At 49.1% G+C, this 25,541-nt stretch overlaps 2 protein-coding genes across 3 annotated transcripts in view; both read left to right on the top strand.

The window, feature by feature from the left end:
- Positions 1 to 15,112, top strand: part of PRKN (parkin RBR E3 ubiquitin protein ligase) — a 1,414,869-nt gene extending 1,399,757 nt beyond the window's left edge. Inside the window, exon 13 of the mRNA XM_081293730.1 lies at positions 15,098 to 15,112. The gene's annotated coding sequence lies outside the window, so the exon portion shown is untranslated. The remainder of the gene's footprint in view (positions 1 to 15,097) is intronic.
- The window catches only part of AGPAT4 (1-acylglycerol-3-phosphate O-acyltransferase 4), a 110,594-nt gene that overhangs the window by 50,566 nt on the left and 34,487 nt on the right, over positions 1 to 25,541 (top strand). The gene's annotated exons all lie outside the window — the stretch shown is intronic.

The following is a 25,541-nucleotide window of genomic DNA, read 5'->3' as shown; positions in this document are numbered from 1 at the left end:
ATTCCCATGAGGAACCTTCCTGCACCCCTGGGATTAGCCCCACTCGATCATTATGTATAATGTTTCCGATTTAGTGCTGTTGTTTTAGTTGGCCAGCATTTGGCACAGATTTTCGCATCTGTATTCATCAGGGATATTGGTTTGTGGTTTTCTTTCTTTATCCCTTTGATTTGTTTTCAACGTCCTTTTCTGGTTTTAGTTGGTCTTACAGAATGAATTTGGAAGGGTTGTTCCATTTCCGTTTTGATGGTGCTACGTTTTGTTATTCCCCCCCCCCCCCCTTATTTCTTTTATTTTCTTTTTGAGGGGGGAATATTTTGAGGAAATTGATATTAGTTCTTCTTTAAAAGTTTGTTCAGATCAATAGGGAAGCCGTTTGGTCCTTGGCATCTTTTCCTGCCTGTGGTGTGGATTCTAATGTTTCTTTTTCATTACTGATTTTATTCATTTCCATTGCTTCTCTTTTTTTCTCAGTCTAGCTAAAGTCTTGTTGACTTTGTTTCCTTTTAAAAAGCAGACTCTCTCTTCTGTCTGTCTTTGGTGTTCTTTTACAGTCGCTATTTTATTTCTGCTCTGATGTTTGTTATTCTTTTCTTCCTTTAATTTTAGGTTTGTTTTGTTCTTGTGTTTCTAGTTCCTTGAGTTGTATCATCAGGTTTTTTATTTAAAAACTTTTTTTTTCTTTTTTGATGTAGGCATTTATTTCTATAAACTTTCCTGTTTGTAATTCTTTTCTTTATCCCAAAGATTTTGGTACGTCGTTTCCATTTTCATTCATCTCAAGAAAGTTTCAAATGTCCTTTTGGTTTCTTCATTGATCGTGGATCATTTAAGAACATATCATTCAGTTTCCACATATTTGTACCATTTCTAAAGTTTCTCTTGTCGTTTCTAGTTTTATTCCACTGTCACCAGGGAAGACACATGATATGGTTCTGATTTTTAAATATCTGTTGAGACTTGTTTTGCATGCTGACGCGGGCTGTGTCCTGGAGAATGTTGCACGTGCTGATGAGTCGAATAGATCTTCTGCAGCTGTTGGATGAAATGTTCTGTAAACATCTATTAGGTCATTTGATCTACAGTGTAGTTTAACTCCAATGTTTCTTTGTTTTTTTTTTTTTTTTTTGGTCTAGATGACTTACCCACTGATGAAAGTGGAAAATTAAAGTCCCCAGCTATTCTTGCATTTGGAGTCTATTTCTACCTTTACATTTGGTAACATTTGCTTTATATAATTGAGTGCTCAGTGACATGTGCATATATATCACAATTGTTATTTCTTATTGTTGAATTGATCCTTCTGCCCTTATATTACATTGTGGTCTTCCTGGTCTCTGTTTACATTTTGTAGCTGGCGTCTGTTTTACATGATGTAGGAGGAGCCACTTCTGCTGACTTCTGATTCCCTGTATATGGTAGATCTTTTCTATCCTTTCATTTTCAGTCTGTGTGTGTCTTTAATAGTGAAGTGAGTTTCTTAAAATCAGCCTATCATTGTGTGTGTGTGTGTGTGTGTGTGTGTGTGTGTGTGTTTAAACCCATTCAGTCAGTTTAAGTCTTTTAATTGAGAAATTTAATGGATTTACACTTAAGATTATTGTTAATAAATAAATACTACTCTTGTCATTTTTTGTCATTTTTTTTCTGCTTGTTTTGTAAAACCTTTGTTCCTTTCTTCCTATTTATGTTCCTATTTATGATTTGATGGTTTTATGTATTGAGAATGTTTGATTCTCTTCCCTCTTTTGTGTATCTGCTGTACTAGTGAGTTTTGTACTTTTTCATGTTTCATGATGATAATATCTTTTTTGCATCTTTAAGCAAAAAAAAAAATCTATAGAGTTGGGTTATTTTGGAATGACTTTCTTCTTCATTTCTGAAGGACAGTTTTGCTGGGCATAATATTCTTTGTTGGCAAATTTTTTTCTTTTAGGACTTGGAATGTATCATTCCCCCCCCCCCCTTTTTTTTAATATCATCACCCCCTTGTCCTGGTTTGTAAGCTTTCTGCCGAGAAGTCTGCTATTAGTCACATGGGGATTCCCTTATACGTGAATTCTCATTGTCTTGCTATTTTTAGAATTCTCCTTTTTTGTTTAGTACTTCTGACAGTTCACTTATATAATGTTCCTTGGAAAGCATCTTTTTTAGTGGAATCTATTATAGGTACTTTGAGTTTCCTGGATCTGGGTGTCCATATTTTTTCCAAGATTTAGAAAGTTTTGCTATTTACTTTGTAGATTTTTTTAATGCCTTCCCCCCACCCCCCTTCTTCCGGAGGACCTATAATGCAAATATTTGTTTGCTTCTTGGTGTTCCTTCTGTCTCATAAACTCTCTTCATTCCCCTAAGGTTTTTTCCTTCTGTGTGATAGATTTATTTCAAAAGACCTTTTTTCAAGCTAAAAAAATTCTTTTTTTTTTGTGCTTGATTTGTCTCTTGTTGAGGCTCCTGCATTTTTATTTCATTTTTTGAGTTTGTTAGCTCCACGTTTCTATTTGGTAGTTGTTAATGATCCCTATCTCTTTGCCAAATGTATTCAGGTCATGAATTGTTTTCTTAACCTCACTGAATTCTTGCTCAGTATTCTCTTATAGCTATATTTCCTTACCATTGTTATTTTGCATTCCTTTAAAGGAAGTTCGTGGATTTCATTTTCTTCGTGGTCTGTTTCTAAAAAATTCCTGTTTTGTTGTTGTTTGGAGGCACCACGTCACTGTGTCCTTTCCTGCTTCTTGCATCTCTACATTGATGTGGATCATTTGCCTCTGACAGTTTTGTGGGGTGGTTTTCATAGTTAAAGACCCTCCTGACTTTGTGTTCTAGGATGTAGGTTGTGTAGGCTCTGCTGGTTTTGGCTCAAGGGGAGGCAGCAGTGATGGAGATGTGGATGTTGTTGTCTAAGTGGCCCAGACGATAGGGATTTGTGGTTGTTGCTCCACCAGCAGGGATGCATCTCTCTTAGGTAGGGTGAGTTCAACGCAGCTCTGGGAATGGTGAGCCCATATAGGTGAAGGATGACTGGTGAAGTAGGGGGGGTAGGGTGCGTGGTACTGTGTGAGGCCCACAGGTGGTTGCTTCACTGATGGGCCCTGGTGGGGTATCTGTCAGTGGGCCAGGGCCATGCAGATGCCTTTGCAGAGCCATGGTGGGGGTGGGGGGTGGCAACCTGCTCTAGGTGAGCTTCCTGTTTGCTTTCTGAGACCTCAGAAAGCTAAGCAGCTTAGGGACGCTACCTGGTTGCTTCCTGTGGACAATGGGTGGGGTTGCCTGCTGCATCCCAGGACATTGATGGGTTGACCTTCTCATGACAGGCTTCCCAGCTGTTCCTAAGGGCTGAAGTGAGTGAACAGGACCACCCATCTACTTCCCCGGGGTTCCCTGTGTCCCAGCCACTCAGAATAGACAGCCCAGCTACTTTACAGGGGAAAGTAGGGGTAATCAGACAACCTGCCTGCTTCCCATGGGTCTCTGTGGGTTGAGCCACTCAGAATGCACTGCAGGCTGTGACCTGGGTGTGAGGGGGATTAGGGCCCCTGGCTGCATGGCAGGAGCCTGCACTGTCAGGGCACAATGCTACTGGGCTCTCTCTAGAGCAGTGCTATAGTGCAGTGACCCAGCAGCTCCCCAACAGAAAAAGTTGCATGCCTCTCAGCAGCAAATGCTTCGTGCCTGCTGGGGGCCAGTGCTTTCCCACTAGGTTAGGCTGCCCTGGCTTTAGGGACCATCTCCCCTGCAGAGAAGGGATGGTAGATGCTATGTGCCTCACTCCCTTCTTTATAAGGCTGTTGCGTGTCTCTGTGCTCCATGATACCTCTCTGCCACACCCCACTGCACTCCAGTGCCCCACCCCAAACCCTCCAGTGATGTAGCTCAAGATTTCCCTTTCTTGGGTCCTTTTTTGAAATGAAAAAACACATCAGGTACCTCTAGTCAGCCATCTTGAAGTCCCAATACCTTCTGTGTCTTATTTTTGTAAACTACCTGTAAGGGATGAAGTGATAGCAACATCCTTATTCATGATGTCTTTTACCAACTCAGAATGTGCAAATGTGTCGGATGCTATTTCTATTATGGCTTGAGCACAATATTTATCATCTCTTGTATTAGAGTGTTTTACATAAATATGTCTTGAAAATGTTCATAACAGCATAAGGCTGATGTAATGGTCCAAAAATCTCTGTAATCCATTTGTCTGTGGCATGTTAAGTATGAACACCCATTGAATCCAATTCCTCATAATGTACTTCTCTTTAGCATGTGTTTTACTGGATCTTGTTCTCCTGGTATTTAGCCATCTAGGATAGTAAAGAAAAAGGAAAGACTTGTCAGGATAGGGCAGAGAGAGCAGGAGATGGTCTGGAGCTATAGCTGTTTGAAGATAGGAGTTTGCATAATTGAGAGGGGAGCTAGTTGCCTATGATTAACCTTATAATTTTAAATGCCTTTTACACTCTAGCAACAGTTTTCTTTCTTTCTTTTTTTTTTTAAATTAAAGATTTACTACAGCAATGTTGGTTGTACTTTTCATGGAAACCTGCATGTATATAATAATTTGCATGCACCTTGGGAGATCCCCAAATCTTTCAGTTTGAAATTAAAAATCACAGATATTTGCACTATCATAATCCCTGTCCAAATTTCAAGCAGATGGTGGCTAAGGATCGGATTACTCATTAGGAGTTAAGAAGTTAAGAAATCAGTTCTGGGATCCAAGTTCCTGAAGGCACTATCTTTTGTTCTCTGTGGGTCTGACACAGTAAGGCAACGGCAGGATCATGTAGATGTTTTCCTGAGGGTGCTTTAGCCTGCTTGTTTCTGATACAGATTAATAAGTAACAAATGCAGAAAGCAAGGTGGAATATTTATCATCATAAATTAAATTATTTAGAACAAATTCCGAATGAAACTCAAGAGCTAATCCTGCAAGATGACTAGCATTTCAGGGCAGACACCTCCATGCTGTGTGACTGCTTCCCCAGGGGAAACTGCCCATGGACTTTGGGGCCAGCAGTAGCAGAGATATGTTCTAGTGATCCGAAAGGAGAACGAAAGACTTCTGTCTAAAGGAGCAATCCTCGCTCCTGGGGAGGGAGACTGTGGCAGAGGCAGGGGATCCATGTTGGGCACGGCTCATGGGCACCTCCCTGTAGTGAGTCCATTCAAATCAAGAATGGTGCCCCTTGTGCAGGGTTCTCCCTGGCCTGTGTTCCAGCAGGCGTTAGGTGCGGGGCTGGCCTTTTTTGCTGCTTGTTTTTCCTTGCTATGATTGACAGATTCACTCACACCTGGAGAGTTTCACAGCCCCCAAAGCCCTGAAGAAAGCATTAGGAAGGTTTCCCGGGCTCTCGGGCTGTTCTGCCCCTGGAGTTGCCAGGGCTATGTGCTTTATGCAGCTTCAGTTTGGTTTAGCACCCGTCTTCTCTGCAGTTCAGATAAAAACTATTCACGGGGTCTAATTGTGTCTTCTGGCATATGAATCACGCTAAGCTTACAAAATCAGCAGCATTCATCATTCGCAGTTGATTTTCTAAGAAAAGGGCAGAATAGAGTGTTTCCTCAAGATGCGGATGCTGCCCCTCGCCCTGGTCACGCTTCACTAACACGCTATGCCATCTCCCTTCTCACATTAACTGTTTGTTAAGGGCTGGATGTTGTAACACATGCCAACTCACATGCCAAAGGCCACACTGATGTCAACGATAGGGTCAAAGCACAGAAAAGAGCAGGACGCCCCAACACACAGTGCAAGTCCAGCCCCAAGAACTCCCCTCGTGGTACCCAAGTGCAAGTTCTGAAATCTAGACGCTGGTTTTTAAGGGGCAGGGGTTGCCCTATTTTTGCCTGGATATGCAGACAGGAAATGCTAAGGCTGCCTGCTTGGTGTCCTGAATGAGCAAGGTAAGAACCAACGCGCTTCCTGAAGGTCAGAACAAGTAAGACAGGTGTCAGCAGCCGTGGAGGTAGAATTTTGCACTGTGCAGATGCGCCTTTTAATCTCCAGGGAAAGGTGGCCAGGACTGGCAATTTATTTTTTTTCCTCCGGACATGATGGATTTTTAAAAAAACAAAACCAGAAAGGTTAGGAGGCTACTCATGTCAGAGCTTAGAACAGGAAAAAAGAAAAGAAAAGCAGGGGTGGGGAAGGAGAGCTACAGATGACTCCGGTGTTCTGAAAAGGACTGGAGGGACAAGGCACAATGGAGACAGCCCCGCCGCCCCGCCCGCCCCTGCTCCGGGCCTGGCTTCCAAATCCAGCGCAGCACGCGGTGCGGAGGGAGCCTGGGAGGGAGCCTGCCGCGCTGTCCTGCTGCGCCCGCTCGCTTCAAAGGCCCGTGACGCAGGCTCCGCGGAGTTCCTTTCATGGGCAAGGCCACGTGCTGGCCAGGAGGGGGCAGAATTTGGAGAGTGAGGATGCAAAATAAAACATGGCGCCCACGCACTCCCAGGCCTTGCGGCCGGGAGCGGGCGAGCCGCAGGAATCCTCCCAAGTCACAGGGCCCAGGAGGGCAAGGGCCGAGGAAGGGCCAGGAGAGGCTGCGCCTGGAAGCGTGTGTGCAGGGATGGAAGTTCATCGGTTGTCAGAGGCAGATCTCCGCAGGAGGGAGAGCAAGGAGGGTGGGCAGGGTGTCTGTTTCCTTCCGTGGTGGTTGATTACCTGAGCAGGTGACTTCGAAAAACCAACCACATAGGTACGGGGAAGGGATAGAATTGACCGGGATCCTATATTCTTCTCATAAAGGGCTTAGACGGTTTTGTTCTTGGGAAGATGTTGACGTCCGCTTTCCCCGCCCTCCTTTTGAAGGTTATTTGTGTTGTATTTGCAATGGGGTGGATCGCAGTGGTGGAGCCACCGCTTAGGCACCGTGGGTGTCCTGCCATAATGACGACAGACATCTGTGGCGTCCTTCAGGGTCTCCAGCAGCAGCCAGCAACCCTGGCAGAGGTTGTCTGTGATCCTGTCTAGAAGGGAGGACGGGGCCCTAACTTGTCCGCCCCTGCTGAAGCCCGGGCTGTGCAGGCAGGAGGCACGGGGGCTCTGCAGCTTCTGGAGACCTGCATCCCTGGCACGCCTCTCTGAACCTGAAGTCCACAGCCAGTGGGAGCCCCTCTGTTCCTGGGGGAGCAGATTCTCCGCCCAGTCAGAGCCTTCCGAGTGAGTTTGAGAGTAGCAGGCTTCCTGGCTGGGTGGAAGGCAGCGTTTTGACCCTCCTCTGGACAAGGCCGAGGTTCTCTGGTGTGAATCTGCTCTTGTCCTTATTTGTCATGGCCAAGGAGTCACCAGGCAGGTCTGCAGAGCTACCAAGGTGAAGCTGGTGGAGGGAAGCAGCTTGTGTTCTGCGTCCAGGAGAGCTGCGCTGGCCTGGGTTCTGGTGGTTCTGGGTTGGTTCTGGTTGGTGCTGGGTTCTGCACAGGGCAGTCCCAGAGACTGGCAGGCCCACCTGCTTTCCACAGTACTGGAACTGTGTCTAGGCATGGCTGCCGGGCCTGCCCAGGAGGCCTGGTTTTGAACCCTGCCCCCTCACAAGTACCCCTTGGCATTACAGTTCCAATAGTGCAATCAACTGCAAAACCAGACAATCACTTTTTTCTTTCACAATGACCTCACTCTGCTGGGGAAGTCCTGCCAGGCAGGGCAGATGGCAGTCTCGTGACCTCTCTCTAGGCCCCTTGGGTGGGACAGAAGGCAGGACCAGGAGGATGCTATGGGGGACTGTCCAGTGCTTTTATTCCCACCTCACGGGTGGGAATTCTGTGCCCTGGAAGTCCATGCCAGGTTGGTCTGGCTCTCAGGCAGTCCAGCGGCCTCCTGACTCTGAGAAGTATGAGAAGACCAAGCTGAACTGTCACTCTCAGGGCAGTGACTCACCTCTAAGGCATCAGAAACAGTCTTCATTAAAATGTTCCCAAGTCCCTTCCCCTGCCGTCTCTGAGCCTGCTAAACAAGGAAGACAAGACCTACCAGCTTCTGCTGTTGTAGGACCACTGTTCAAAACGCAGCCATCTTTGAAGGTCTAAGGATCCGTCCCTAACAGCTCCCAAGGGCTGATCCGCTCTCCAGCTGGGAGCCATGCCACCCAAGGCCAGCATTCTGTCCCTTCACTGTAGCTGCACCAGTGGCATTGGTGAGTCGAATCAGATGGAAAGGGAGTTCACGCCCCCGAGAGCCCCTGAGAACTGCCCCTCAACTCCTCTGCCTGCGGCCTGAGGCTCCAAAGCCCTTCTTCTGCACTGAGCAGGGGGGTGTGAGTTCTCCCTTGGAATAGTGCTGTCACTGGCTGGGACATTTTGCTTCCCCTGAAGTATGTGTGTTGCCACGGTGTGGACAAGCCAACATGGCCCTATCATCTGGAATTGCGTGCTATAGTGGCCTGACCTCAGGAGGGTCCTTGACTTCCACGGTGGTGGTGTGGTTGGGTGCTCTTAGGTACCAGCAAAGTTTAGCCCTCTTCCTTCTGTTCTCTAGGCCTAAGGGGTGTGTGTCCCCAGATGATGACACCTCCATCCACCAGATGAGGCTGCATGGAATCAACAGCAGAGCTCTCACTCCAAGTCATTCTGGGGTGGCTTGTCCCACAGGTATTAGGGAACACTTAGTATGTGCTTGGGCCTTAAGGAGAGCAAGGGCCACTGCTGCCCTGTCCCCACACAGCTGCAGCCTGGGTGTCATGGCCACTTGCAAGTCTTTACCAAGTCCTGCCTGGCACACAGTGCACCAGTCGTATCCACAGACTGGAACCGTCCTGCTCGTCCCACGGTCGGCCCAAACGGGCCTGCTCCCTTTCCCCCTCACATAGACTTCGGATAGTATTGAGGAAGTCATATCAAACGGAGCTCCTGGGGTGTGGCCCAATGATGGTTAAGTGATGTGCTCACAAACCCAGAACCTCCAAGGGACACTCTGGAGGACTAAGGAGAACAGAAACAGGACAGAACAGGTAGCTTTTCCCTTCTGCTCATTTCTCTTGCTGTAACTCGCCAAGGTTGACCATGTATTGGACACTGTGCTGAACTTCCTAGATCATTGCCTGCTCAGTCACATGATCACTCCCGAAGTGCCCCGGTTTGTGGATCCATTCACTGGGGTTTAGAGAGCTCGGGGGACTTGTCGAAGGCCATGTAGAGTCCATTTTCTCTGCTACACTCTGAAGTACCCGCAGTACGCCCTGTGCCTTTCATCTTAGTACCTGTGGACAGTGTTAGGCAAAGGTGTGCTCAGGTCATGTAGCGCGGTCTCAGAGCCAGGTGACCCTGCGGAATGCCTGCCGCTGCCCAGCAGGTGTTCTTGAACAGACACGCTCTTGAGATCACTGGGGAGGCAGTCGCTGGGCTGGCACTTGGAGTGCAGAGACGGAGGGCATGCAGCCACTGCCCTCAGGAGAGTCCATCTGGTGGGGAGACCTGTGGGCCCAAAGCATGGAAAAGCAGTGAGGTAAATGTAGACTCGGACCAGGGAGTGCAGGGAAGGGAGTGCCAGCGCTCCTGGCGGGGAGCCAAAGCGGTGCCACAAGCAGGGTGCTGGCCACCGAGCGGACTGTGAGGTGTGGGCAAGACAAGCAAGGGGTGTCTGTCAGAGGAAGGGCGGGCGGGCGGGCTCATCTCACCGGTTCGGCAGCCTCACTTCAGAGGAGGTGGACCCACCAGATGCTGTCTTGGCCTTGTGCGTCACGTCCCTTACCTCAGGCCATTTTCTGCCACGGCCAGATACCACGGGCAGGGGACTCTACAGTCCTCAGTCATGGAGACTGGAAGTCCCACGGTGCTCCGTCGGCTGAGCCGTTCTTGCTGCATCGATGGCACCGCCAGGCATCACTGTCAGCAGGTGCGTAGCTCAGGTCTCTCTTCTTGGCCACAGTGGCCCCACCCCCGCGACCTCAGCACCTAATTACCCCCTAGAGGCCCCAGCTCCACATTCATTAACATGAATTTGGGGATTGTTCCCCACACAGGAACTTTGGGGGACCCATTTAAATAAACCACAGCAGCGTCCCTGTGTCACCAGGCTGCCGTGGGAATGATTGAGCCCTAAGAAGCCCCGAGAAGCCTGCAGAAGAGCGGGCACAGAGACGGGATGCCCAGGTGTAGAGGGAGCCATTGGCACGCTGTCGCTGGATGGGCTTCCACGAGTCCCTCCCTGGGGAATCCAAGCTGCTTGGACGTCAGTTTACTTCAAGATTTATTTTTGTCATGGCCTGAGCAACATCGTACACCACGTACCTGGAGGAATTGTTAATTTGCTTTTTGAAAAAAGTGTTCACGCATAAGCTTTTAGAGAAAGATACCCCACTGGGTCATTCTTTCCTTGAACCACATTATACCCTAAGTAGAATATTAAGTCAAAATAGCACCATGCAAAGCTGTGGGCACAGCTAATACCAGATCTTTCAATAGAGTCTGGAAATTCATTTATCCACATGCTATTTTTAGGAATTATAACTAGGGGATGATTTTTAAAAACTAACCCTAACCCTAACCCTAACCCTTGTTTTACATCTTCAAAACAAGAAACAAAACCAACACCATGAAAGAACCAAATAGGAAGAGAGTAGGAAAGGCAGATATAAAATGAGTGGGATTCTGTCAAAACCATCCATCTCTTGAGTGATGTATTGATGGATGGACTGAAGGCTTCTTCCAAGCTGGTTGGCAGAGGCCGGGGCCAGTGGTTCCGCAGGGCCAGGCCTGCACAGGACCTGATCGGATCCCAGTCAGCCTTTGTCCTAACTCAGTGGAAAGGAGCTGGGAGGACAGAAAGGCCACCAAAGCTGGGTGCCTAGTGCTCTGGCTCAGTTGTCTCCACCCCAGGACACTGAGGTCCCAACGCCCAGGGCCTGCAAATGTGGCCTGGTGTGGAGGTGTAGGGGCTTGTGGATGATCAAGTCATCAGGGTGGCCCTGATCCAGTGTGACTGGCCCCTTCCTAGGGAAAGGACATTATTTAGGACTGGGCTTTACCTTATGGAACTTTTCCACATGATGCTCATTACAAAATTAGCTTTTTGTCAACACTTTCTGGTTTAATTAGAGGAAAGAAAGAGGTATTGGGACTGAGATCTGATGAGTCCATCAGTGTGTTATTAGCTCAGTGGGTCAAGTAATATCACAGCTGTGTGGGTGACACCCTGGTGACTGGCAGCAGGAAGCTGACTCAGTCCAAGGAGGGTGATAAGAAAGGACACTGGGCTTTTAAGTTCTTAAACAGCGTGATGTAGCTGTGCTGTCCCGTGCCTTGTTTATTTTGAGTAACACTCTGCTTCTGTATCTTAAGTGTGTGTGTGTGTGTGTGTGTGTGTGTGTGTGTGTGTGTGTGTAGGCAATGCATATCTATCTATCTATCTATCTATCTATCTATCTATCTATCTATCTATATTCTTCTATTAGGAATCTGAGACCCTTAGTATAATAAATGACTTCACATTTTAATTAGGGAACTTAATGCTCTAGGTTTCAAACAGGTACACTAATGAAACAGCACATTTAAGAATAACCATGTTGGACTGAATTGTATGGGTGGTTGCGTGGTTTAAGCAAGTTGCCTTAGTTGTTGATAGTTTATAAATATATTAATTGTGTCAAGGAGCCCATTTGTTTTTGGAAGTATTAAGTTTCACTTGTGACTTGAGTTACAGTTTTCAAATTAGCTGTAAGTTTGACTTTGGTGTCTTATAACTTCATCAGATGATTCAGAGCAGGGCAGGTGTTCCCAGGAGCTAAGAAAGACAAGCGTCAGGGTGTAGAAAGAAACCTCAGGACTCCTCTTTGTTTCTTTTATTCTATCTATCTGGATAGGATTAACGTTTTAAAATACATTTTAAGGTTATATAAAAACATAAATTTTAAATATAGGATTTGCATGCTAGTTGTACATTTATAGTTTTCTCAAGCAATCAAACATTTGAAAATGACTGTGTTAGCCTTTTCATCTGAATATATTGGAAATAGAAGTTAAATTACACTAATTTGAACTAAGGGGGAAATTAATTTCATTAAAACAAAAGGGAAGACTAATGGCAAAAGGTGTTTTTGCTATTTTCCACTATTTTACCTTATCTCAGGCCAAGATGGCAGATGGGACATTTTCAGACTTCCTGAGCCTTCCCTTCTCAGATGCCACTGCAGCCCAGGTAGAGCAGGGATTCTAGATAGTCCCGATTCCCCAGTTGGGTTTTGTTTGCTCTACTTAGTTTCAGGTGACGGTAGAATGCACTTCGCACATCATACTAAATGGAGCATAACTTCTCACTCTTCCTGTTGTACCTGATATAGAATCACCAGGTCATGTAGTCCTATATGGGTAACAATGTTCTATTCATTCTGCTGTCCTTCCTGCCCCCAGACCCCCTGGGCTCCCTTCATTCCCTGGCCTAATCCACAGGACCTCTGTTCTTCCCTGGATGCCCCACCCCCCATTGTGAATTAGCATCCGCGGGTCAGAGAACACATCCCGCCTTCGGTTCTTTGGGACTGGCTTATTTTGTTCAGCATCTTACTCCCCAGTTGGTTTTGAAGAAGAAACTAGAAATGCTTGGGGGTCCCAGTGTCCCATCACACTGTTTATAACACTGGTCCCACGCTCTCCACCTCAGGGAGGGCTGAGGGCAGCTGCTGGCCGCCAGCATTCCCATGGCTCCCTTGGGAGGAAGGATGCTGCCCTGAGATGGGCTAACCTGCCCTGGAGCCTGGCGTCCTGGCTTCCTCTGTGCTCACCTAGCCACCTGGTGACGTGTCGCCTTACCTGGGGCTTTGATCCTCGTTAGTAAAACAAGGGGAATGAATTCTAGCTTGCCATGAAAACATCAGGTTCCATCGCTGCTGCCCGCCCTGAGTGGGACATCACACTGACAGATGGTGCTGAGCCAGAGCCTGCTTGACCGGCAGCCTGACCACCTGGAATGGGCGCAGAGGAGGTGATGGGTGGGGTGGGTCCTGAGGGCTGTGGGGAGCTGGGTCTGGGGGTCTCAGAGCTGTGCTCCTTCATTTGAAGGACACTCTGTGGGAGCAGGACTGCAGCATTCTCACAACCCTAGAAAGAAGGACTCGGGCGTCTGCAGAGAGCTATGCTCAAGGTCTCTTGTGGTAGGAACCTTCCCGAATGCAGCAGGAGGCTCGGAACACAGCAGCTTCCTCCTCTGGATTCTGCCCAGATAGGGCCTAACCAGTTTGCAGAAGGATTCACAGGGATTTCTTCAGTCCACCCATCAGCATGGAGGAGTTCTTGCCACAGCCTTTAAATCTTCTTCCAGCCTTAAGAATCTGTGAGAACCGTTATAGGCCCGAGAGGGCTGCATCTGTTGAGAACAGTCTTTGAGGGCATCCCGAGGAGCTGGCCCTTAGCATTTAACAAAGGAATACCAGATTTGTCTCAGGTATGTAGAGTAGAAAAAAGGAAGGCCAGATAGATGGGCAGATGGAGCCGTTAATGTTTTCCTTATGCATGAGTGGATGGGCAGAGGGACGAACATAAACAAATTCTGTTGAAAATACAGGATTAAAACTTTTTGGCAAGAAAAATAGTGTTTTGGACTGACCAGATGGTTAGGCAACACAGGTGGCTAGGTCCCACTGTGGTCCCATTTTGCTGGTGATGGTCATGATCATGGGCAAAGACCATTTAGCCCAATTCACCCCTTCCTCCTATTCTGGTCCTGTTTCTCCAGGGGATGCTCAGGTCATCAATCTTCCCAGGACCCTAGACTGAGCCTTGGGACTTTCTGTTCTAAAATTGGGATGCTCTCTGACAAGCTGGGTGAGGTTTCTCACACCAAGTGCAGATCCCTAGGCCCAAACCCTTCTCCAGAACCTGTGAGAGCTCTGTGCATTCTCTGTGGTGGGTGATCCCAAGGCAAGGCCTGCAGATACTGTGGTAACCCAGACGCCCAGGTTTCAGTGTCTACTGCCCTGCCCTCTGTCCTGGGAATCCACCACTGCTCGTTTCTCAAGGAGCATCTTTGCACAGACTCTGATATGATGCTTTGGCTGCAGGCTCCAAGCGACACTGAGGCTGAGCGTCTGTGTTTTATAAACTTGACCCTCATGTGTGTTGCTTCAGACAGTTATTTACTGATGGAAAGAAGTAAGTCATAAAAATTCAACAGTAGAGAAAAAGTGAAGGCTAATATTGCTGTCCACACGTTGTGTTTGAAGGTCATTTTCCAACTGTACACATAATCGGGCAGGTGGAGGCCTGTCTGGATTCGGGACCTCCTGTGGGCATGTGAAGGTGGAGAATCCCTTTCATGTAATTTGCATCAGAGTGTTGTGTGCGTGTGATGCTTAAGGTCATTTTCGTGGCATTACAGGCAGGTATTGCCACACGGAGAGAATACAGTGGTGCCCTCTGGCAGACTTGCAGGTGTGCAATGCCAGGTCTGGGGGTATCTTCCTAATGGGCCTGGTAGCTTGCTCTGCTGAGGTCCCACTCCATTGCCTTTATACACTGTCTCTTAGTTTCCCTCGAGCTCCAGAGAGATGCACGTGCCTTTCCTGGGCTTCCCAGCTGGCGCCCTTGCAGTGCCTACCCTGGCTGACCAGTGTGAACTCTGAGGGCAGTGATGTTTGCTTAGGGGTCAGCACGCTTGCCCTGGCATTAGACAAGGGCTCTCTAAGTGGGTGAATGAATGGACAGAAGATCACTTGGAGTCTGGTGTGAGTCCCTGGACCACTCGAGCCTCCCAGCGTCCTTCCTCGTACTTTCATTTGGCCTGCAGGGGGCGCTGATGGGAAGACCTGGAGGAGCTCACTGCCTTTCGTGCTTTCAGGTCGTAATGATTTAATGAGCTCAGACTGCATTAAGGGCACCTCTGTGTCAGCCGTGAAAGCCAGTTCAGCACAGAGAAAGGAAACACAGGGTGGTGGAGCTGATTGCTGACTGAAGTGGGAGGGGCGCAGTTCTGCAGAATTCCAAGGAGCAGGAGAGGTGACCATGGGCTGGACAGGCAGGGAAGGCTTTGGGAAGGGTCTGTGCCCAGCTGGCCTTCGGCTGGCCAAGGAAGGTTGGCTGGGGCCCCTGGCAGCTTGGGCCTAAAGCCCAGCTGGCTCCAGCCGAAGACAGGGACTTACTAGCTCACAGAGCCAGTGCCGGCGGGCGGTGAGCCTGGGCCCTGGCCACGAGAGCAGCGTGCCGAGCGCCGTGCCACGTGGCTGCCTGTGCAGAGGCACTGTCTGATTTTCAGCTTCTGCAGCGGCCTCTCCATGGAGTCAGGCTGCCAGCAGCTGCCAGCACCCTGCCCCCTTCCTTCCTTTCTGTTCCAAGGAGGACAAGGGTCCCCCGGCTCCAGTGCCTGGCCCAGTTTGAGTCACAGGCCCATCTCCGCATCCAGGAGTGTGCTAGAAACAGCTTGGGCCATTCACCAGTGCCAGCAGGTAAAATGTCAGGGGTTTTCCAAGTCGGTGATTAAACTCAGAGAGCATAAATATGAAGTAGGTTATGAAATAAAACAAAGATGAGCCTGGCGCGGTGGCACGCACCTGTGATCCCAGCAGCTTGGGAGGATTCCACGTTCAGAACCCACCTTGGCAACTTAACAAAACCCCGTCTCAAAATTAAAAATAAAAAATAAATAAAAGGATGGGGATGTAGCTCAGTGGTTAAGTGCCCCTGGTTCAATCCCTGGTACTAATAAATAAATTAAAACAAAACAAAACAAAGATAATACTCAAAACCCATCATTCCCTGGGTGGTTGACTGCATTTAGTACTTTCTTTGCCCTTAGGTTATTTACATTCTTGTTTCTGAGTTCTAGAAATTACATATCATAGTGAGTTGCTGTGCATCTCTTCCCAGCTTCTCATTTGGTGATTTTACATCCACATCTGGACATCAACCAAGTGGGGATATTTGCATCATGGAAATCAGCAAAGCTATTAATCAGCTCCCCCAACCCCACCCCCGCCCCCGCCACCCCAAGCTGGTTGTTGACCATTTCCCAGCACAGCACCGTGTGCACCCTCACTGTGAGGAGGGTCTTGTGCAGGTGTATGCCCACTCTGGCATATGGTTGTCTTATCAGAAGCAAAGGGCACTGCAGATCCAAGACATCAGCCTTCGCAGAGCACTATAGAGGCCAAGGAGGGGCAGACAGTGGTCTTTACAGGCTTTAGCAGAGTACTGTGCTTGGTACCAAGAGGTGAGGGGACACAGGCCAGTCAAGGTCTAGTGAGGGAACAACGTCTGTCCAAGGAATGACTGAGTGGTGAGCACAGGGCTCTGCAGGAGTGAGGCGCGTGGCAGGGAGCTGACCATGGCAGCCACACCCCGTGGGCAGCTGCAGAGCAGACGGGCTGGGCTGGATTCTGGTCCTTCTTCATCTGGCGTTTCTCTTTGGAAATCTCAATGTGTTGATTAGGTGATTGCTCCCCCTAGTCAGCCCTTCCACCAGAATCCTTAAGATGTTCAAACTATGTGATTATTCACGATCAATTTCTATACCAACAGCTAAGTTCTTTCAGTTGGAAGTAACAAGTTATATTCCCATGTCTCCAAGGAGAGCAGGACATAGTTAGTGAGAGGAGGCAGGGATGAGGCCCTGCCTCTGTCCTGGGCTGGCATGGGTGAGGATGGACCCTCGGGTCCAAGAAAGCCATTGGGACACTGTAGTAAGCTCTGAGCAGATGTCTCCTCCACGCCCTGCAGCCTCCATGTGAGACCCAAGAGTGTTTTTAAAAGTACACGCAGAAAATGAAATGACCCCGGGTCTTCAGTGGACACTTGCTGAGCCCCTGCTCTGACCACGAGCTGGGCCTTGGGCTGAGGCGCTGCAGCCAGATGATGGGAGCCTGGTTCTGTCCTGAGGCTGCATTTTCCGGCCCCAGCTCCACCCCTGGCCTCCCGAGTGGAACCCCCTCTTCTCCTGACCCCTTGTGTCCCCACACCTGGCTCACTGTCTCTTCCCTGGCATGCCCCTCTTTCTGTGTGTTCATCTTTCATGGCTAAGTCAGGCCAGAGGAAGCTGGGACAAGGACAAGGAAGTCTAAAGGCAGAGAACAAGTGCAACACTAGAGGAGCGCGGTGATCAAATCAAGGTGTGGACGGAGGACCTGCCCCGGACGGCCAGGGAGGCAGGTGGACGGGCACCCATCACCCAGGGCCATCGCTTCCACGTCAGCAGTGCTGGGGCCAGACGTTGTCTGAGCTTGCGCACCTGGAGCGCAGGGAAGGGAGGACCAGTACACACGTCTCCCTGGACTGATAGAGCTGAACATGGGAGACGGCAGCTGCCGTGCTTCTCTGCCCCCCGGGACCCAGGAGGCCTGCTGGTGCTGACAGCTGCTTGAGAAATGAAGATCCAGGGGTGCTCTGCTCTCCCTGATCACAGCTTCCCGCAAGGGCTGGCCTCGGTGCCTCGATCCTTCACACCCATTGACTATTAATTTATTCACTCCCAACCCCACTACCCAACGAGGTCAGAGCTGTTTTTGAAACAGAGACATCACCAACTTGTATCTGTGTCTCCAAACTGTTGGTCTTTGTTGGACTGTGAAGGAGCCCTGTCCAGTCCGAGAGCTCTGGGCACCTCCTGAATCTGACCGAGGTTGAATGGCATTTTGTTTGTTTTTCTTTGATCTCTCTCCACTGGACATGGAGCAGTAGTAGAGGAGGCAGGCGCATCTGAGACCAACAGCTTCCGCCGGCTCTGGGGGCAGAGAAGGGTGGAGCCCTCCCCAGGAGGGAGCAGGCCGAGTTTGGCTGGTGAGGAGAGAGATGAACGTGGTTTTGCCAACTCTGCCCAATTTGGCGTGCAGACTGAGAGGTGATCTTGCTGCATGAAGGATAAAGGAGGGGTGCAGCCACCTGGAAAGGACAGATCAGGATGGATGGTGACCATGGGTTGGGACTGTTTGAGTGTGGGCTCACAACAAGAGCCGTGGGTTTGTTTTCGGTTTCTTTCTGAGTTGGGGGAGAAGATGGTGCTGGGTGGTCCTGAGCCGGGGAAGGATCTCAGTATTTCAGGAACGTGCTGGATGCCAGGACATAAAGACTAGAATGTTCGAGATTCAAAGAGATCTCGCTGTGAGTTTTAAACATGGGTCTTGCCTATTACACGTGCCAGAGAGATAGACCTGTGGAGCACTCAGGCCGAACAAGGAGGATATTTTAATGTGACCACTGGGTCTGAGGCCGCACCAAGTCACTGTCCTGCCACACATGCTGGTACGAGTGTGCATTCCACAAAGTCAGGAGCAAGAACAGGGAGTGAGCCACAGCCTCGGGGAACTTGAGACCCAACACAAATACGCCCACTGGGGCGCAAACGCTCCCTACCCACGAAGGGCGGAAACCCAATTCTGCGAAGACATTCACAAACCAAGCAACAGATTAGAAATGCAGTCCTCTGGGTTATGTAGGAGTGGGACCATAAATTAAACAGGATCATTAGGATGTCTTGCCCAATTGTAGAGACTCATTTAATAATGAGTATTAAAACTGTACTGTGCTTCGTAGACACCAGGAGCGTCCTGATATCCCACTGGGGGATTTAAAGCAGTATTTAAAATATCACGTAAAAGCAGAGTGGGTCTCTCACTAAAGAAGAACTTGGTGTGGAGCTGGATGTGGTGCAGGTGATTGTTCAGGACCCAGATGGGCCTATTGCCTTTGTTTCAGGCCCATCTGCGGAGCTGGCAGAACTGGTTTGGAGGCGCAGAGCCGTTCCCCGGGGTATGCTCGGAGCTGAGGCCAGCCTTGAACGTGTCCGCCAGCTGATAATTAAACCAGTCTTTGGTAGCTCCTCTGAGGCTTGGGTAGCCAGAAACGGTGCCAATGGACAGTTTCCAGTGCTTACATGGGGAAGCACATAGGAGACCAAAGAAGTGACTGTCCCCTGTTGTGTCCACTGAGAGCACATGTGGTCAGTGACCTGAAGGGTCCAGGCTGGCCAGGCTGGTTTTGGGTCCTCCTCCACAGGACTGAGCAGAGCCCAGGGCTGAGCTGCCCGATGGGACTCCCTCAGTTCTTGCCTTTGCGTTTCTCCAGCCTCCTGCCCACCTCCTTGGGTTCTAGCCATGGCCTCTGGCCTCTGACCCACCATCGGTGTTGTGCCTTGTTTGACTTCATTCATTCATTCAACCAACATGGCTCAAGCCTCCTCTGTGCCAGGAGCTGGGCAGACAGATGAAGACGTATTTGTAGCTTATATTCCGGTGGCAAAATCCACGACTTGGCCTCTGACCCTCAGGAGCCCATTAGGATTGACCTGGAGTCCTAAGTGGCCCCCAGCCCCTGGTCTGTCCTGCCTGTTTCCAGGACCCTCCTGCCCTCAGCTTTCGGAGGCCCCTGTTGTGCTGGTCTCCCGTGTCCCTGGCTGTGGGACCGACTAGCAAGGTCAGCATCAAAAGAAGCAGAAACCCCTTCCCTCTTTGTCAGACCCATTGCCATATTTGATGGGTCGGTGTGTGGAGACGTTTTCTAGTACTTTCCTCACGAGTGAGGGGTGATCAAGCCTCCTCTCCAGGCCTGAGCCACGTGGTCTTCCACGATGTTAGAGAAATTGATTGGAGCTTCAGCCAAGCTGAGGAGCGGAGGAAGCAGGCCTTCACACATTCTTGTGGCTTTCTGCTTAGCTGTCCTCCAGAGGGTCCTGGAGGGACACCATTGTGTGCCACTGTCCCACTTTGGTGAGGGTGGCGTCTCACCGTACAGCCCGGCAGCACCAGCCCATGCAGCACCTGGTTTGGGCCCACGCATGGTGCCCTGACTTCCTCCGTTGGCTAACTTCCCAGGGCCGCTGGCTGTGAGTCATCTTCCCCAGTGATGCCCCAGGGGGTCAAGCTGAGGGTTCCAGGGACCCCCCCCCCCCAGCATGGGTCTCCCCTTGACACTCTGCCCGTGGAGGGGCCTGGGGGCATTGTTCCAGCTGGTGACTCCCAGTTCCTTCCTGTTGGGCATGCTACACATTTCATCTGGTTTTGCTTGAATGGCTACAGATTATGAACTGGTGGGATTTAAGTGTTTAATGTGCCTTGTGCAGATGCTCGGGAAGGATTCCTTATTTGTATCAGTCAGCATCAAATTGTTTTGCTTTGAACATATATACTCCTCTTCCAGTTCTCCTTCCTAAGTTTTATTTTTCGCAGCTATGAATCTTAAAACTTTAAGTGATGGATGGTGGTTATTTTTTCCATCCAAGTAGTTCATTGCAAGCGTTTGTTTTTGTTATTGTTTTGAGTGAATCTAAGGGACCTAAGGGAGCGAGGGGGAGACACCTTATTGGATTTTGTCTTAAATGATGTGAATGTCATGAAAAAAAATTGAATCTTTAGATGCTGACACTCTCTGAGGTGTGTGCACATGCGTACTCATGAGTGTGTACTGAGCTGTTAAAAACAAAAGGACTTCAAGGAAAGAAAAGGAAGTACCACTAAAGCTAGAAAGACGATGACTACATGGCGGGCTGAGCCTGCCTGGGACTCAGGTTCACTTTTTATGCCACGTCCATAGTTTAGTGGAACACAAGGAAGTGTGTCTTCTCCAGCATGGCCCTGGAAGTCCAGGAGAATCTTGTTGCTGTCCGTTTATTTATTTGGGTGATTTGTTTATTTCGCAGTGTGGGGATGGACCAGGGCGACACACGAGATAGGCAAGTGGTCACCACTGAGCGGCAGCCCAGCCCCCTAAGGTCCTATTGTAGAAGACACGACTCTGAAAATGAGATCCAAAAGGAAAGGGGTTTTCTGTGCGCACGTTTGCTGTTATTACAGTTTCAACTCTTACAATGGCCTTTTCCTCTAATCCATTTCTCAAGAATCAATTTCCCTTCAACTTGATGTTTTGTTTTGTATTGCTTTTCTGTGACCTGCCAGTAGGACGTTTTATGAAACCCTTTCTCCTTTGAAAGTGCTATTGCTTCTTACTGTAAAACTAGCCACTTTCCTAGTTGATTTTCCATGGTGGTTGGCGATGCCGTAGGTGGAAATACAGCAAATGCATTTTAAGTCACCCGTGACTTGTGCTTTAGATGCCCCTCTGCCCTCTTTGGCTGGGAGGTGTTGCTCTTTCAGGCTTCTGACCTTGAAGTGTCCCTCCTGGTCACTCTTGATGCTGCTGAATTACTGCCCAGCATTGATGCAGGAAGAGAAAGAACCCTCTAACCTCAGCCCCAGGAAATGCAGGCACAGGGGTCCTCGGCTGCCTCTGCTCCTGCTTGGGGATGGTTCTAGCCGCTTGGCTCCACTGCTCGATTTCTGATAAGCTGGAGTGAGAGTCACACAGGGCCCTGTGGTCAGTGGGACATGCATCCCACCGTCCATGGCGGGGCAGCCAGGAGGGTCGGGCATGAACCAGAGGGAAAGGCACAGTTTCAGGATCAGCCGTGCCAATGGTCTTTATCTGACTCTCCCTAACACACGGCTGACTCCTCTGTTTTATCAGCAGTGAGATCCTCCCTGCTCTCTCTCTCTCTGGTGCTTTTTAATGAACAGTGGCACGAAGTCGGTTGTAGCAGGTTTATATATATATATATATATATATTTATTTATTTTTCTGTTTGTGGTGCTGGGGCTCCAACCTGGGCCTCTGCCCATGCCAGGCAAGTGCTCTATCCCTGAGCTACCTCCCTGGTCCTCGGGTCTCGTTTTGAATGTGATGATCTTTCTTATTGGGGGGTGACTGTTGAAGAAAACAGAAATCATTCTGATAGCCGACTCACTCATAATTCCAAAGAAGCCCAGTGGCGGCGGCTCAGCTTCCCTGAGAGTGTGGGTGCACTTGGGGCAGATCTTCCTGCCTCTGTGATCCACCACATCAGAGTGTGTCCCCTGCACTTGGCACTGGGGCACTTGCTTTGCATTTGAGGAAATTGTTTTTTGAAGCTGTTGATGACAAGCCACTGTAGATCAGTTTTGATTGACATTGTGTTTGCCTTTTAAGATTTAATTAGCATTTGTAAAATTTCGGGGAGTTAAACATAATCAAGAGATGATAATGAGATAATGAGAACAGATAACCGTCTTCTGCTGAAGGATAAATATGGTGAGAGGATTTAGCAGGGCCTGGAGGATTTGCCTTCAGAGGTGGAGCTGTTATGAAATTGGTTCCTTGGATATTAGCAGGAGGCACTTGTCATTATCAAACACAATACAATAACACATTAGGCCAAGGACCAGCAGAAGGGCATAATGAGCATGTACTGATGAACCTTTATCCAGAGCAACTCGGATGACCTCCTCGAAGTCCACACATCCATCCTCTACTTTATGCTTACACAAAAAAATAGCATGATTCATGATCAATACCCCTTTGTGTGTGTTTATAAATGTGAAGATTAAATGCATTCAACTTGTATGAATACAACTGAGAAAAACCTAGGATTTTTAAACCCGTCTTCCGGACTATGTGTGCAGAATTGAGAAGTCAAGTCAGCTGTCATGACCTGAAATCAGCCATGAGCCAAGTATTACTGGCTTTGAGGTCGCCACCACATTTCTGATCATTTTCACTGTTGATTTTGTTAATGGCATGCAAGTCCTTGCGGAGGAGTGGAAACAGACCTATAAAATGCGTTCAGTGTCAATTTAGAAGGTCAAAGGAAGGGCAGGGGAAAAATAAAACCAGCAAAACCCTTCAGGGCAGGAGATGGGTGCACCCCGCTGGCTTAGGAGTAAGTTCATTGTATACCAGGCTTCCAACCAGTGGGCCTCTTGAGTTTCCAAGCAAAGAGAATTCTCCCCCAGAATTTCACAAACTCCTATTCATTCATTATCCACTTAACAAACGTTCCTGAGCTTGTATCACATGCCACTGTACTGGGTGCTGGCGTTATATGCATGAGTAAGAAAGACACATCTAATGACCCAGATGATTTATGGCCTAACAATCCAAGGAGAGAGAGAGAGAGAGAGAGAGAGAGAGACCATAACTAAACAATGATAATGCAGAGTGTGTTCCAGTTACAATATGCTGTGTAACAAATCATCCCGAAACTCGGTGACTAAAAACAGCCATTCATTATGCCTGTGGATTCTGTGGGTCTGGAATCTGACCAGGAACCAGTGGGCACAGCCGGCTTGTTCTCAGTGGAAAGACTGGACACTGGGGGCAGGAGATAGTAGCCGACAGCCGACCCACAGGTCTGGAAGTAAGTTGATGTCAGCTCCTGGCTGGAGCCTGACCTAGGGCTGTCAGGTGAGCAGCTCATCCATGTAGCCTGGTCTTCCTCCTGGCATCACAGCCTCAAGGTGGTAGGATTCCCTACTGGTGGTTCAGGGCTCCAGAAGGGGATGTTCCAGATCAGAGCGCTGGAGGAGCTCTGCCTTTATGACCTGACCTTAATAGTCATGCATCACTTCTACCCCACTCTCCTGGTAACAAGCACCATCGGCACCTCCCAGGGCAAGAGGAGGGGAATTCCGGCCTACTTTTGAGGGGGGAATGACTACATTCTAAAAGAGCCCAGTGGAGATGTGATATCGTCACTGCCATCTTTGGAAAGTATAATTTGTTGATATCATAATTTTAAAATGCGTCTCTGACCGTCTTTCCTGCAATTCATAGAACCTGACTCTTGGGGTAGGCTGGACTTAGTGACTTCTATTAAGTGGCACAAATGATGCTGCATGACTTCTAAGGCGAAGCCATAAAACCCGTGGGTTCTGCCTGGTGTTTGCCCCATCTGTGTCCCTCTGTCCACTCTCAACCTGGGGAAGCCAACAACCAAGACCTTCACGCATGAGAACGTCTCAGTGGTCTTCAGAGAGGCCCTTGTGAAGAAGAATTGAGATCTACAGCCAATAACCAGCCCCGACTCGCTGAGCTCAGGCAAGTCCAGTGGAATTCTTGACTTAACCTCCCAGGGACCCCAAGCCAGAACCCCAAGGCTTGGCATGTCCTTGATTCCTGGCTCCGGAAGCCATCAGGGACCACTGTTTATAGTTACCCTAAGCCACCCGATTTGGGGTACTTGTTACTGAGCAGTAGGTAGCCCGTGCAGACAGGGGCACATCAATTTGTGGGAGAGTGAACTGGGTGTGTACAGAGTCCCCTGGTCCCAGCCCAGGTCAGGGAGGCGTCCTGGAGGAGGAAAAGCATGGGATGAGTCTCTGGTGGCCTAGACTGGGAATGGCAGGCCGAGCTCTGTGAACTCGGGCGGGCCAAGTGAAAACCCTGGAGAAAGTAGCTGATCTAGTTCCAGAGCGGAGACCAGGTCCCCGTTCCTCCACCAGCCCCTCTGCCCTTTTTTACCAGCCTCGACATGGCCCTGGGGTGGTCAAAGACGCAGACTCTCAGGCCCTCTCCCCAGACCCAGGACTCTGCACCCTGGTGAGTTGACCAGGGCTCGTTACTTCAGAAGCCCTGCTCCAGAGGGCAGAGCCTCTGTGCCCCCCGAGAGCTCCTGGCACCTCCCAGGTGGAGCTCGTGGGGGAGAAATTCAGATGACAGCCCGGAAACCCAGAAGTGACTAATAACAGAAACAGAAAACCATCTCTCCCGTTTTTTAAAATGACTTTCTTATTTCTATGTTCTATTTTTAACCTGAAGAGCTCTTTGAATAAAAATAAGACTTAGGGAAAAAAAGTCAATTGGTTCCTGCAATTTTCTTTTCTTCAAGTAATTTAACATCTCTCTTGGGATTATAGTGCTCATTAATCCAGTCCCAAGGAAAATTGTCATTTTCATTAACGGCTTCTTAACCTTCGCCTTATCTGATTAGGTGAAGAATTAAGGCTCCCTTGCAAAGCCTCTGTCCTCTCTCCCCTACCAGCTAATGTTCTCCAGAAAGGACTAGACATCACTATTGCAGAGGAACCAAGCTGACAACTTAGGACCGAGCTGCTCGACTTAGGACAACCTCCTCAGCCAAAGAAGCACAGGCAGGAGCCAGGGAGCTTCCGATGCCGCTGATGGAGGACTGGCGACCCCTGCAGCCCCCCAGCCACCACCCGCCCACCTCATCGGGCTCAAGAGTGTCCATTCAGTTGATGCACTTAATGGCCTGAGTGGCCCCAAGGACAATTGGATCCTCATCTGGATGCAAATATACAACCTATTTGTCACTGGTTTTTGTTGGATTGGTTGTTTGGGGTGTGTGTGTGTGTGTGTGTGTGTGTGTGTGCGCGCGCGCGCATGTGCGAGCATCTGTGTGCATGCAGTGTTGAAATGGAACCCAGGGAGGGCCTCAAGCATACCAGGCAGGTGCTCTGCCATTGTGCTACAGCCCAGCCCTTGTCCCTGATTCTTGACCTAAGACAAGGGAGGGACCTACGGTCACATAGGTCACATTATAAAGTAACAATTGATAATAAATGATGAAGTGACAATTGAAGAGGAAAAGACACTGGTGATTCTCTTCAAAGCAGGCCTATGGCATATGCCCACTCACCTGGCTTCCCCAGGTGCAGGCCAGCCCTGTCAGACACTGGGCAGAGGAGGAAGGAAAGGCTCAGGGTGCAGGGCTTCCCGTGGATAATCAGGACCTCACCACGGCTGTTTGGAGATTGTGGCCTATTATTTAAGATAAAACTCCAAACCCGGACAGCCACTCCATTATTTTCTGGCTTGCAGATGCTTTAGCGCAGATCTTAATCTGGAGTATTAATGATCCTGAC

Source organism: Spermophilus citellus (genome assembly GCF_964194105.1).
Source record: "Spermophilus citellus genome assembly, chromosome: 5".
Lineage (NCBI taxonomy): Eukaryota > Metazoa > Chordata > Mammalia > Rodentia > Sciuridae > Spermophilus > Spermophilus citellus.
The sequence above is the reverse complement of the archived record's forward strand: the minus strand, read 5'-3'. Positions and strand labels throughout refer to the sequence as shown.